The sequence below is a fragment of the Pinus tabuliformis genome, chromosome 2_2 (genome assembly GCF_031772625.1).
Source record: "Pinus tabuliformis cultivar Carrire ecotype Pingquan chromosome 2_2, CPIR1, whole genome shotgun sequence".
Taxonomy (NCBI): domain Eukaryota; kingdom Viridiplantae; phylum Streptophyta; class Pinopsida; order Pinales; family Pinaceae; genus Pinus; species Pinus tabuliformis.
Window position 1 is genome coordinate 191,162,975 of NC_142300.1, and position 13,724 is coordinate 191,176,698.

The window sequence follows — 13,724 nt, forward strand, 5'->3', positions numbered from 1 at the left end:
AGATGCTTCGGTGGGTATCAAGGGGTGAAGAAGCTTCATCCAACAGTCACTTTGGAACCACCACCCCCTTTAAGGTACAAGTTAATTTTGACATTCCTATATTTGAAGACTAGATAGACACAAATTCTCTATATAGATGGTTAAATTTGCTAGAAGGATATTTTTCGGTCCATAATTTTTTCGATAGGGAAAGTATTACTTTTGCACTCCTCAAACCCACCCCCCATGTCAAGGACTGGTGGGAAACTTATTGTGAGTAGAGGGATGAGGAAGAACCCTCACTACTTTTAGCCACACCCTCCTAGAATTCTTTCTGAGATGCTGTCAAGGAAAAATATTACCCTGTCGGGAGCTATGAGGATAAGTACATAAAATGGACCACACTATGACATGAAAGGGACCAAGACGTTCCATAGCGCACATATATTTTTCATACCCCATGCATGAAGTTGGGTGTCAAGGATTCTGAGTGGCATACGGTGCTTAAGTAATGTGGTTTTCTGCATTAATACATCCAGGAAGAAATGGAGTTCCTGGACATCTCCTCGCTTGGCACAATGTACCGATATGTTATCAAGATCAAGCATAAATTTAAATAAAAGAATAGAGAATTTTGATATGTGAATCCAAAGTAGGGAAAATGCACCTCCAAACCAAAGAACAAAGGACAAAGCCAAAGTGGAGTGACCTAGGACAACCCATCGAAGCCACAAGAAAATAATAGCACCGCGAAGACAAAGAAGGACACATGAAAGTGGTGTGAGTTCCACAAGAGCCCCACCCACAACACAAATGAGTGTCGTGCCAAACAATCATTGGTGGTTGAGCTAAAAGCTAAGATTCAGATGCACATTCTAACTTTGAGCCAGAACCCAACAAGGGGAAATAAATTGTTGATGTAGAACCTAGTGCCACAGTTGCTGCCACCAAGGTATAGAGGATTGAGCTCAAAGATATAGAAGAGGGGGAGAATCTCTTCCACTCACACATGTGCATGAAGGGTTATCCACTACAGTTCATTGTCGACAGTGGGAGACAAAAGAAACTCATCTCAGTAAAGGCCGTTAAGTGGTTGAGCCTGCCAACCACACCACAACCGCAACCATACATCATTGAGTAGCTCCACCAAGGGTGAGATCTCTGCGTCAACTAGCAATTTCACCTTCCCTATAACATCAAGGCCTTCACAAACAAGATACCATGTGATGTTTTTGTTGGGTTGTGTTATATTCTTTCCATGACTAACCTATGTAGTGAACTGGGGGGTTAGAGGGGGAAGTGGGGGGGGGCCCTTTGTTGCGCTGATTGCGCAGCGGGGGGGTCACAAGGGGGGTAGTAGCCTCCCTATCCGGGGGGTTTGAGGGGAGCCGGTAGCCCCCCTCTACGGGGTTCAGGGTAGCACCCTGCGAAATTTTTTTTGGACCCTATATTAGGTTGGGCGGACCTACCTATGGTTTTCAGTCCATGGTTTTGGACGCGATGGTTTTCGGTCCATGGTATTGGATGCTTCAGAATGTATAAATATGTATTGTAACATTGAAAGTAATATAATGAAAAATCAAGCTGGTAGTCCCGATTTTGGGATCTAGGGGAAAATCTCTGTGTATATGTGTTTTATGTGTTATGCTCTCGCTTTGTTTATTTTCTGTGTTTTAGAATTCGTATGTAGGTAATTTCTGTATGGGGTTAAAACTTACATTTGGTATCAAAGCTATTTTGGCTTCAAGGGGATGCCTTTGTTGCTGAGGGGTTTCGCTTGGGCCTGTGGTAGACCCTGTTCAGTGGGAGATCTGCGGGATCGATTTTGGTAGTGAAAGAAGATGGCGAGTAGTGGAAAGATAGAGATCAAGAAATTTAATGGTCAGAGTTTTGAGTTGTGGAAACTCAATATGGAGGATCTGTTGGTGGATAAAGATCAGTGGATCGCGATATATCTAGGTACTAAACCAACGGGAGTGTCTGATGAAGAATGGAAGAAGTTGGATCAGAAGGCCAAGAGCACAATACGTGTGTCTTAGATTCAATATTGCTGAATGTATCAGGGGAAGCTATGCGAAGGCTTTGTGGGACAAGTTAGGGACTTTGTACCAATCTAAGTCTTTGGTGAATAAACTGTTCCTATGAAAAAAGTTGTATAACCTGAGGATGAAATATGGAGACTTGGTGACAGAGCATCTGAACACATTTAATACTGTGGTAGGTCAGTTATTATCTGTTGATATTAAAATTTCAGATGAAGATAAGTGCATCAGTTTGTTGTGTTCTCTACCAGATTCATGGGATAGTCTGGTTATTGCAATAGGTAGCAATGCAACTACCTTGCAGTTTGATGAAATAGTCTCATCCTTGCTGACGGAGGAGATGAGATGGAAAAATATGGAGAGCTACAATGGTGATGCCTTGTCTGTACAAGGACGGTCTCAGAACATAAACAAAAATAAGTCATCGAGTGGGAGATCTAAATCTAAAGGGAGATCTAAATCTAGAGGGAGATCTAAATCTCTAGGAAAACCTGTAAAGGTGGTATGTTGGAAATGCGAAAAGGAAGGGCACTACAAAAGGGACTGTAAATCTAAAGCTCCTGGCACAGGAAAGGGATCTGATGATGCTTCTTCTGCAGAGGTGAAAACCATCTCAGATGAAGGTGGGGATGTGTACTTGGCTTCTTCAAGTACACATGTAGATCATGAGGCATGGTTGATTGACTCAGGTGCATCCTTTCACCTCACTCTCCATAGAGAGTGGTTCTGCGAGTATGATAAATACGATGGTGGTGATGTCTTCTTAGGGGATGATAGGAAGGCTAGAATCGTTGGTCGCGGAAAAGTAAAGTTAAAGTTGCAAGGTGGAAGGGTTAGAACACTTCCGGGTGTTCTGCATATTCCTGCATTAGCCAGAAATCTGATTTTTGTAAGCAAGCTGGATGATGCAGGTGTAAAAATAGTGTTCGAGAAGGATACCTGCAAGATGGTTCGGCGAGCACTGGTATAGATGCGGGGAGTTCGGACTGGAACTCTATACAAGCTACAAGGTAGCACTATTGTTGATGGGTGCAACAGTTCTGTGGTTCCTGAAAGTGGAGCAGAAAATCTAGTGGTCTCTAGAGAGAAAACCATGTTGTGGCATCAAAGGCTTGGACATATTGGAGAGAAGGGCCTTCGAATACTTCATGGTAAAGGTATGGTAGAAGGTATGAGTAATAGCTCTCTGGATTTTGATTTCTGTAAAAATTGTGTATATGGGAAGCAGAATCGAGTGAGTTTCCCCTCTGGTGGTAAGAGGGTGAAACATATTTTAGAGCTTGTGCATAGTGATGTGTTTGGACCTGTGAAGGTTCCATCACTGGGTAAGTCTTTGTACTATGTATCATTTATAGATGACTTCTCAAGGAATACATGGATATATTTCCTTAAGAATAAATCTGAAGTATTTGAGAGGTTTAAAGAATTTAAGGCTCTGGTGGAAAACCAAACAAAGAAGAAGATAAAGGTGTTGAGGACAGATAATGGTGGAGAGTTTTGCAGTAAGGAATTTGAAGAATTCTGTAAGAAGTGTGGTATAGCACGGCAGAAGAATACTCCATATACACCTCAACAAAATGGAGTTGTAGAAAGAATGAACAAGAAGTTGATGGAAAGGGCAAGAAGCATGCTCAGTGGTGCCTGGTTAGGATAGGAATTCTGGGCAGAGGTGGTGGAGACAACATGTTACCTGGTCAATGGATCACCTTCATCAGCATTGGAGGATAAGACTCCACAAGAGGTATGGACTGGTAAGAAACCCTGTCTTTCACATCTGAGAGTATTTGGATGTGACGCATATGTACATGTTCCAAAGGAGAAACGAACCAAGTTGGATAGTAAATCTGAAAAGTCCATATTTATTGGGTATAAGGATGGTTTAAAGGGTTATAAGCTTTGGAACCCAGCAACAAGGAAGGTTGTGTATAGCCGAGATGTGGTGTTCAGAGAGGTGCAAGATGTTATTAAACATGAAGTCCAACCAAAGGAACCTGAGAAGATAGAGTTTGAACTAAAGGAGGAAGAATCAGACTCTACAGTACAGGAGGAATCAAAAGATGAAGAGCCACAAACTCCGGGTGTAAGAAGATTAGTTCGAGAAAGAAGGCAGTCAGAAAGTCCATCTGCTTTTTGTTCAAATTTTGCTTTATCTATTACTAATGATAATCCTAGAACTATGAAGGAAGCAGCAGATTCAGAGGATGGAAAACTCTGGAAAGAGGCCATTGTTGATGAAATGGCATCTTTGCACAAAAATGAGGCTTGGGATCTGGTTGAGTTGCCGGAAGGAAACCCATTGGCAGCAAATGGGTGTTCAAGAAGAAGACAAATGCAGAATGAAAGGTGGATAAATAAAAAGCTCGGTTGGTAGAAAAAGGTTATTCCCAGGTGCTGGGAATTGATTTTGGTGATATTTTTCCTCCTATTGCCAAGGTAACTTCTATGAGATTGATTTTATTTGTTGCTGCTACTTTTGATTTTGAGGTAGAACAGATGGATGTGAAGACAACATTTCTTCACGGGGAGTTGGAAGAGGAGATCTACATGAAGCAATCTGAAGGCTTTGTGGTGAAGGGTAAGAAAGAACTGGTATGCAAGTTAAAGAAGTCTTTGTATGGGTTAAAACAATCACCAAGGATGTGGTATAAAAAATTTGATACATTTATACGGGGACTTGGCTTCACCAGAAGCAATGCAGATCACTGTGTGTATTTTAAATTAATTGGTGACCGTGTTATTTATTTGGTCTTATATGTGGATGATATGTTGTTGGTTGGAAATGTCAAAGAAATTATCCAAGATTTGAAGACCCAATTGTCCTCCAAATTCGACATGAAAGATCTTGGTGCTGCAAACTATATTTTGGGCATGGAAATTAAAAGAGATCGGGCAAAGAGGAAGCTTTGGTTAAACTAGAGGAAGTGTGTCGAGACAATACTACAGAGGTTTAATATGCAGGATAGTAAACCGGTAAGGTTCCTATTCCTATAGGTGTAAAGTTATTTGCTGAATAGTGTCCCAAGACACAAGAAGAGGAAGAGGATATGTCCCGTGTTCCATATGCAAATGCAGTCGATAGCCTGATGTATGAAATGGTCTGTACTAGACCAGACATTGCACATGCAGTGGGAGTATTGAGCAGGTTTATGTCAAAACCAGGGAAGGAGCATTGGATAGCAGTGAAGCAGGTTTTCAGGTATTTGTGTGGCACTAGTGATTATGGTCTGTGCTACCAAGGAAGACCAGGATTGGACAAAGTTTTAGATATATGTGGCTTTGTTGATGTAGACTGGGCCGAAGATTTGGATCAGAGAAGATATACAAGTGGGTATGTGTTTAACCTATTTGGAGGTGTAGTCAGTTGGATGAGTAAGAAATAATCTGTAGTGGCACTATCAACTACAGAGGCAGAATACATGGCAGCCACTCATGCAAGGAAGGAAGTAGTTTGGTTGCAGAGATTGTGTTTAAGTATGGGGTTAGTACATGGAGCTATAAGGATAGATTGTGACAACCAAAGTGAAATTTTCTTGGCAAATAACCCTGCTTATCATTCAAAGACAAAGCACATTGATGTTCAGTATCACTTTGTGAGGGATATGATAGAAGACAAAAAGGTGTTGCTGGTAAAGGTGGACACTTTGAAGAATACTATAGATGCATTGACAAAATTTGTGAGCTTTGAGAAGTTCTCCTGGTGTAGAGAAAAAATGGGTGTTTCAGGGCTGGAAAAATGACTAAGCTCTCCTGTGGCCCCTTGTGGAAAGAAAACAACAAGTGGGAGAATTTTGGGTTGTGTTATATTCTTTCCACGATTAACCTATGTAGTGAACCGCAGGATTAGAGGGGCGCGGAGCCCCCCCTTCGTTGTGCTGATTGTGCATCGGGGGGGGAGTCATAGGGGGTTTGAGGGGGGTGGGTAGCCCCCTCTACGGGGTCTCGGGCAGCACCCCGGGAAATTTGTTTTTGGACCCTATATTAGGTTGGGCGGACTTACCTATTGTTTTTGGTCCATGGTTTTTGGACGCGATGGTTTTTGGTCCATGGTATTGGATACTTAGACATGTATAAATATGTATTGTAACATTGAAAGGAATATAATGAAAAATAAAGCTAGTAGTCTCGGTTTTGGGATCCAGGGGAAAATCTTTGTGTATATGTGTTTTATGTGTTATGCTCTCACTCTGTTTATTTTCTGTGTTTTAGAATTCGTATGCAGGTAATTTTTGTATGGGGTTAAAACCTATAGTTTCTCCCCTTGAAGTTTGTGATGTTTAATTACGCCAACCATACTTGTGTAAGTGTCATGCTGTGTATGATTCTAAACCGCGTATTGTTATTATTACTTTGGGCAAAAAACTATACAGGATACCGGAGGTAGCCCTGCCTATCGCCATTTCTTTGATATCTACTAAGAAATGCAGTAAGATCATCTTCGAGACTGGGAAATTTGTTTTCTTTCTAATTTTCTCTCAAAGTAAGGGGAAGATCATGGCCACATCCATGGCCCCTAGAAAGGGTTCCTTGATGCAACAAAATCAAGTTGATAAGGTCATGGAAAAGTTCATGGACATCTTCTCCACACCCACAGGGGTACCCTTGCATTGTCATGTCAAGCATTTGACCAATCTGACTAATAGAGAACCTCTTCCCAATGAACCAATATACCGCTACTCTCTTTTTTAAAATGAGGAAATTAAGTGGAAAATCTAGGAGTTGCTACAAAAATGGCACATCCAACCAAGTTCCTCACCTTGTGGGAGCCCAATTGTATCATACAAAAGAAATATGGGACCTCTGATTCTGCATTGATTATTGGGAACTGAATAAAGAAATTGTCAAGTACATATACCTAATCCCACATATTGATGACCTTTTTGACCAGCTTAAGGGGGCCAAATACTTCAACAATATTGATTTGAAGTCTGGCTATTACCAAGTTCCAATAGAACCCACAGATGTATGGAAGACTACCTTCAAATCAAAGTAGGGCATCTTTGAGTGGTTGGTCATTTCCTTCGGTTTGAAAAATTCCCCTAACTTTTATGAGGCTGATGAATGACATCTTGTGGCCTTTCACCAATTTTTTCATGGTTGTATATATGGACGACATCGTCATCTTCAACAAGAGTTAGGCAGAGCACTTGCTACATATTCAACATGTCCTTCAAAATGTGTGACAACACAAACTATGTGCCAACTTGGAGAATTCTCCTTTTGCATGAACCTGGTCCAATATCTAGGCTACATAATTGATAACCAAGGTATGCATGTCGATCCAACTAAGTTCCAAGTAATTCAGGATTGGACAACCTCGACAAATCTAAGAGAGGTTCATAACTTTTTGGCCTTGCCAATTTTTATCAAGGTTCGTGTTAGGATTCTCTCATATCACTTAGCCTTTGAGTCAATTTATTGAGGGCAAAGTGATTTTTTTTGGTCCAAGTCACAACAAAAAGCATTCATTGAGTTGAAACACCACCTTTCCTCTACGCCAATATTCACATTGCTAAACCTACAATAGTGATTTGAAATTGAGACAGATACCTCTGACTATGCTATTGGTGCAGTTCTCACCCAGGAAGGGAATCAATGATATATCACAATGAGACACTCTTCAATACTATTCAGAAGTACCCCACCCATGATAATAATATGTATTCCATCGAGTAGGCTTGTCGACGAAGGAAACATTACATTATAGGGAAGGAAATGATCATCGACATAGAACACTGTCCTCTTCAATTTATGTAGACATAAGGGAAGTTACAGAACAATCGCCATTAGAAACGATCCAAATATCTACAACAATTCCATTTGAACATTAAATACAAGAAGGGAAACACAAACAAAATTATAGATTTCCTGAGTTAGCTCTTGGTTGTGGCACTGGCCATCGTTATAAACTCTCGTGGGCACGAGGCAAGTAGATGGTCATAACTATACAAGAATTATCCAAAATTCACCATCACATATGAGATGCTTATGTATGGTAAGAAAGTAACATACTTCAACCTCCAAGATGCACTGTTATGCTACCAGGGGCAGCTTTATGTTCCTTCAAGTGAGAGTGCCAATATTTTTTGGGAAGCACACTATAGTTGGGTTAGAGGAAACTTTGGTTTGGAGAAAACGTTGGAAGTAATGTAGAAGTATTTTTATTGGCCAAAACTCTGATAGGATGTTGTAAAATATATTAGATCTTGCACTACTTATGCCATCACCAATCCAACCATTAAGAATCAAGGCCTGTACGCTCATTTACCTACTCCTAGCCGGAATTGGGAATCCATCTCCATGGAATATATGCATGTCCTTCATTCTACCAAGCATGGTAATGACTGTATATTTGTGGTCATTGATATACTTTATAATATCGCTATATTGGCTGCATGCAAGAATAACATCACAACAAAAGACACTATCAAATTCTTCTTCGAACAAGTGTGGGTACATTTTGGAATCCCATAGAGCATTATATCAAATTGGGAAAGAGTTTTCCTAAGTGCATCCTTGTCAAGGCTTTGGTCATTGTTTGACTTCAATCACACCAAGTCGATTGCATTGCATCCCTAAACTGGTGTCCAGACTGATGGGTTAGTCTTCCTTGATCTACAACTTGCACAATCACAGTCAGAAAGCTTGCTTCACTGCATGACTATCTCCCTCAACTGCATAGTTCTGAATTCTAGTCTCTTAACCACTATGCATTGCATAATCAAACTGATTAGACCTTCATCACTACATCTTGGAATTTCACATTGCATAATACTTGAGCCTCCTTCTCAGTCCTACACTCAGTCCTATCTTCATCAACATGTAGTATAAGGAACAATATAGACTAGAAGATTTTGGGATTAATGTTGTCTTTTCATGAGTGAATTTCATTTGCATGTACTGTTATCTTGACATGACAAGATGATGCTCAAGGAGGAAGCCAAGGAGAAGCTATAAGAGAGAACTTGTAGAGAGGAAGCACCAAAGGGACCATAATGGAGAGCCTGAAGGAATCTTGGACAAAAAAAAAGACATGGAAACTCATGCAAACTTGGAAGGTTTTGACATTCATCTAAACCCTTTAAAGGGTAAAGATAAAGAGAAACCAAAGATCCAAATGAAGAATATACAAATATGGCAATGTTGACGGTGCTGGACCCGCCAACATGTCAAGGGGATCTCCCTGATAAGAAGTCCCAATCATACGTCAGACCGTTTGGTGTAGGAGTCCCAACAGTGGGTCGTAAGGTAATGCCTTGAATCCGATGTCGCACAGAGGCAAGAAATATAACTTTGTCAGTAGCAAGGGCGTGACTGATGCAGTGAGTCAAGGAAGGTGTATGAGAGGTTCTAACACTTCGAAGGGGGAAGGAGGTGAAGGTGAGTTCCAGGTTGAAAGGGATCAGTCCCAACTCGGCTAGGAACACACAACACAAAGGACATGCACAAATTCTGATGGAGCAGTCCACTCGGATGTGGCAGTCACATCATACAAGGTAAGATAACACATACAACACTCACATATCAGTCAAGATGAGTGCGACAATTGTTATAGAAAGGTTCAAGTGAAAGGTCTGTCTGATGTCTAGCAGAGCAGTCGACACAGATGGTGACAACATTAAGAACATATGTAGCACATTAACAACAAGATTCATATAATTGCATGTGAATCAATTGATACACAAGTATGTAAGTTAAACAACATATATCATTAAAGCAACCAGAGCAGTCCAACTACAATAACAACATATACATGAAAATGTGATGGCTCTTATTATATAAAGAAGTGTAAGTCACAATCATGCAATACATCCATGTAAACCTGCTAGCCCCAACAGTGGAACGTTACAGCCACATCGCCGCTCCTCCGAAGAGATGTAATAGCTCCGTGTCGTGGAGAAGCCAAAGCGCGATACAATACTGTTCAGGCCTTCTTCAAGATAGTCTTAGTAGAAGAGTGGCTGACCCCAAGCCTATACAATGAGTTATGAGGGACTATTTATAGCAAAGGGTGGGGTGAACCTTGACATTCCCCTTTGTAACCATTCAACTACCCTCATGAATCTTCACCTACTCTATGACTGTTACATCCAGTCTTGACACTTGACTTACACTTGACATGACTCCACATTACAATTCACATGTACCCATGTGAACAATGGCTTGGACAGGTCACACTAGATATCATTTGGACTTAGACAACCATAGAAGTCCAACTGCTCGACATCCTCATGCTGATCAACAGTGACATATTGATGCCAAGATTGGTAGTCCTTGATAGTGTCCGTGTGTTCTGCTGTGACATTTGTTTGAAACCTGAACCTTGCCTCCATAGCAGCTAGGTACACTGCTCGAGCTCCTCTGTCCAACTCATCTGTGAGTATGTGCGTCATTGTCTTTAGTGTGGCCGGACCAGCAACGTACTTGCGCATGATGTCTGCACTTATAGGCAAGTCTAGGCAGGTGGCGGTGTGCATCAACTCGTCGAAGTACGATTCAAGCTCCTGTTAGACCTACTTTTTTTTGTCTTCGCCTGGGTGAGAGTCCCAAGTGATGGGATCGCATGAGTGTGCACTATAACATCCATGCTTTTGAATACTCGTTCATGGGAAGCCTGTATTCTAGTGATGAGTTACGGCAGGTCTTCGTAGTTCTGGATCTAACTCTGGATACATGCTTGTAGCTCGACCGCATTGGCCTTCATCATCTTTGTCAAGTGAAGTGGGGCTCCCTTGTACTTCATCATCCATGCTTGCATGTTATCAACAACAGTATGTATGTTATTCAAGATGCGTGCTCTTCTCACAAATCGCTGCTACCATCTGTGGAGATGAAAAATTGCTTGATGCACAGTATCAAACTTGGAGTAAAATTCTCACATAACTGTGTCCAAGGACAATACATCATCTAGTATTGCCTTCTTTAGTTCAGCTTGGGCAGACATTGTCACCAAGTATCCTCCCTGCTTGGCCACCTGTAGTTCCTTTGCCATTATCTCATTCTCAGCTATGAGAAAACGAACACTTGAGCTAGTGGCTTTGGAATACACTCTAGTTACATTGGCCAAAGCAGCTGGATGCTTATGCACATCAGTCATGATAACTTTCTCTTCAAATTGTGCAGGGGATGTTTGGTCCTCCGAAGTCGGTACTCTCTAAGACTGCACAACACTATTATTAGATTCATTAATGGAGATGTTGTGCATCTCTGCTTCCAGTTGACCACCAAAGATCTAAGTGCCTCCTTGGTCATTCAAGACCTGCTCATCATCAGGATGCAAGGAAGCAGGTGAGTCGACCTCTTTGTGGTGAGGCATGAGGTCGGTATCCTGTTCCAACTCCCACTGCTCCATGTCTGCATCCAACTATTCAAGCGCTTGTTCTATATCATGAGAAAAGTCTTGCCCCTGTGATGGTCCACCCTGTTCTCCTGATGCCAGCTGTTGAGATGAATCAACTACTTATACAGGCGCTTCTTCATTTGTCTTCATGTGATGTGCCCCCTGCTGAATCTGTTGCTGCTGCACTTCCTTCTCCTATTAGCGCAACTCTTGTTCTTTCCAGAGTTGCTCCCTCAGCTCATGCAATTCCTTCTTTGCTTCTTCCATTCTCTTCTTATCCCTCTACCTTTGTGTGATTCACTTGTTGCGCTGCTACCTCTTCACCTAAATAGCCATAGTTGCCCGTTCTAGAAGTGGATTTGCTCGAAACTTGCATCTTTGCTCCTCCTCCATACAGTTGAAAATCTTCCTCTTCCCTTTGTCACGCACATGCATACTTGGCTCTGCTGCCACTCCTGCTACTGATACTGTTTCTACTGTTGGTGCTCTCCATGGTGCTACTTTGTTAACCACTCTACATCGGAGCTGACCTGTTCATTGGGTCTGGAGGAATTGTAGCAGTACCTCCATGAGTCCTCCTCGACCCAATGACATGCCCCATGGATCTAGTTGAATTGAACTCTCACGCAATAATCCTTCACAATGCAATGTGGGTCATACACGTTGAATCTTCGGAGGTCAAAAGGATACTTCCTCATCTACTCTACTTCGACATCTGATTGCTTGATACTTCGGATCTCATATAACCCAATCCGTAATGAAAGAGTGGGCCAAGGTGCCTTCTTCTTCCGCTGCAGTCTAGATGTTAATCCTGCTGAGATGTGGTATGCTACTTCTTGCATGACAAGAACGTCCAAGGCGAACTTTGGCAAAACATGCAGAGACTTCTCCACACTGAACACTCGGATGAATGTGCCAGACGATGAGGCATACCAATTTGCAATGCCTAGCAATGCCTTCATCGCTTCCTCTAACATGCAGGATGGATCCTGTTCAAATATCAACCTATACACTGGAGTGACAAAATGGTCAGACAACCATATGATCACTCCTCTGAAGCTACACATGAAAAATAATCATATGCTGTTGGGTGCATCTGTGGATGAAGATACACATGCAAATTCATGGATGGCAGCTTCACCAAAGAGGTTAGGAAAGAACGGAGGGGACTCAGACAGAAGGGAGTCATCCTTTGCCAAGTGTTGATGTTCAAGCTCACACTCATACTCTTCATGAATGACAGCGCATGTTGATTTTGCAACACCAACTCCGTCAGTGGGTTGTTCCTTGTTCACAACAAGTGAAGAGTCCGAAATGGACAAACACAAGACAACATCATCCGGAGGAACACCTGAGTGTGAAGACGGAGGTCGAAGAAAAGAATGATATGGGAATTCGAAGGAATCACAACCAAATCCATGCAAAATTGAGTGGATTGATGTTGAGAGAGTGTGAAGGATGAACTGGTGTGTGAGCATGATCCTCGACATCACTGGGCAGTGGTGGAGATGTTGAATAAGAGGGAGGCGGATAGTGAGTTGAGACAGTGTCCACTCCCACATGAGATTTCACAATTCCATCAATGATAAATGTTGAGTGAGGCTTGATATCAAGCTTCCTCTTGGGATGGGAAGATTTCTTAAGGTAATACTTGAATGGTACCAAAGATAAGCTAACTTCATCTGGCTCCTCGGAGCTTGAAACTACAAGTCACGGAAGCATTGCCAAAAATCAATAACAGATTCATGTGGAGCTCTCCGTTGCTGTAATAGTTTCCAGTCAAGATGGTTTCGATCAAAATGATAGAACTTGTCTTCAATAAGATCACAAAAGTGCTCAAATGAGTGCATGGTGTCAGCCGATAGGTTGAGCACCTAACGAAATGGAGATTCACAAAGTGTGTATGCAAGCAACAAACCGGCTTGTTCATCAGAAAAATCATCTTCCTCATGAATCATGGAAAGAAAGTTATGTAAGTGCTCAGGACATGCCACTTCACCTTCACCATCATACGTATGAGTGGACAAGAGATCAAAAAGCTTCCCCGAGATGGAGACATCTTCACGATTCAAAAAACACCTTGGGGGAAGAAGAGTGGAAGACTCCATGAAAGGTATGCAAAGGTTCAAAACTGGATGAGAGGGTGTTGCTTGTCATCATGCCCTCCTTTTACCGCCAGAAATGTTGACGGTGCTGGACTTGCCAACGTGTCAAGGGATCTCCTGGGTAAGAAGTCCCAATCAGACCTCAGATCATTTGGTGTAGGAGTCCCAACAGTGGGTCGTAAGGTAATGCCTTGACCGCGATGTCACGCAGAGGCAAGTAAGATAACTCTGTCGGTAGCAAGGGTGTGAATGATGCAGTGA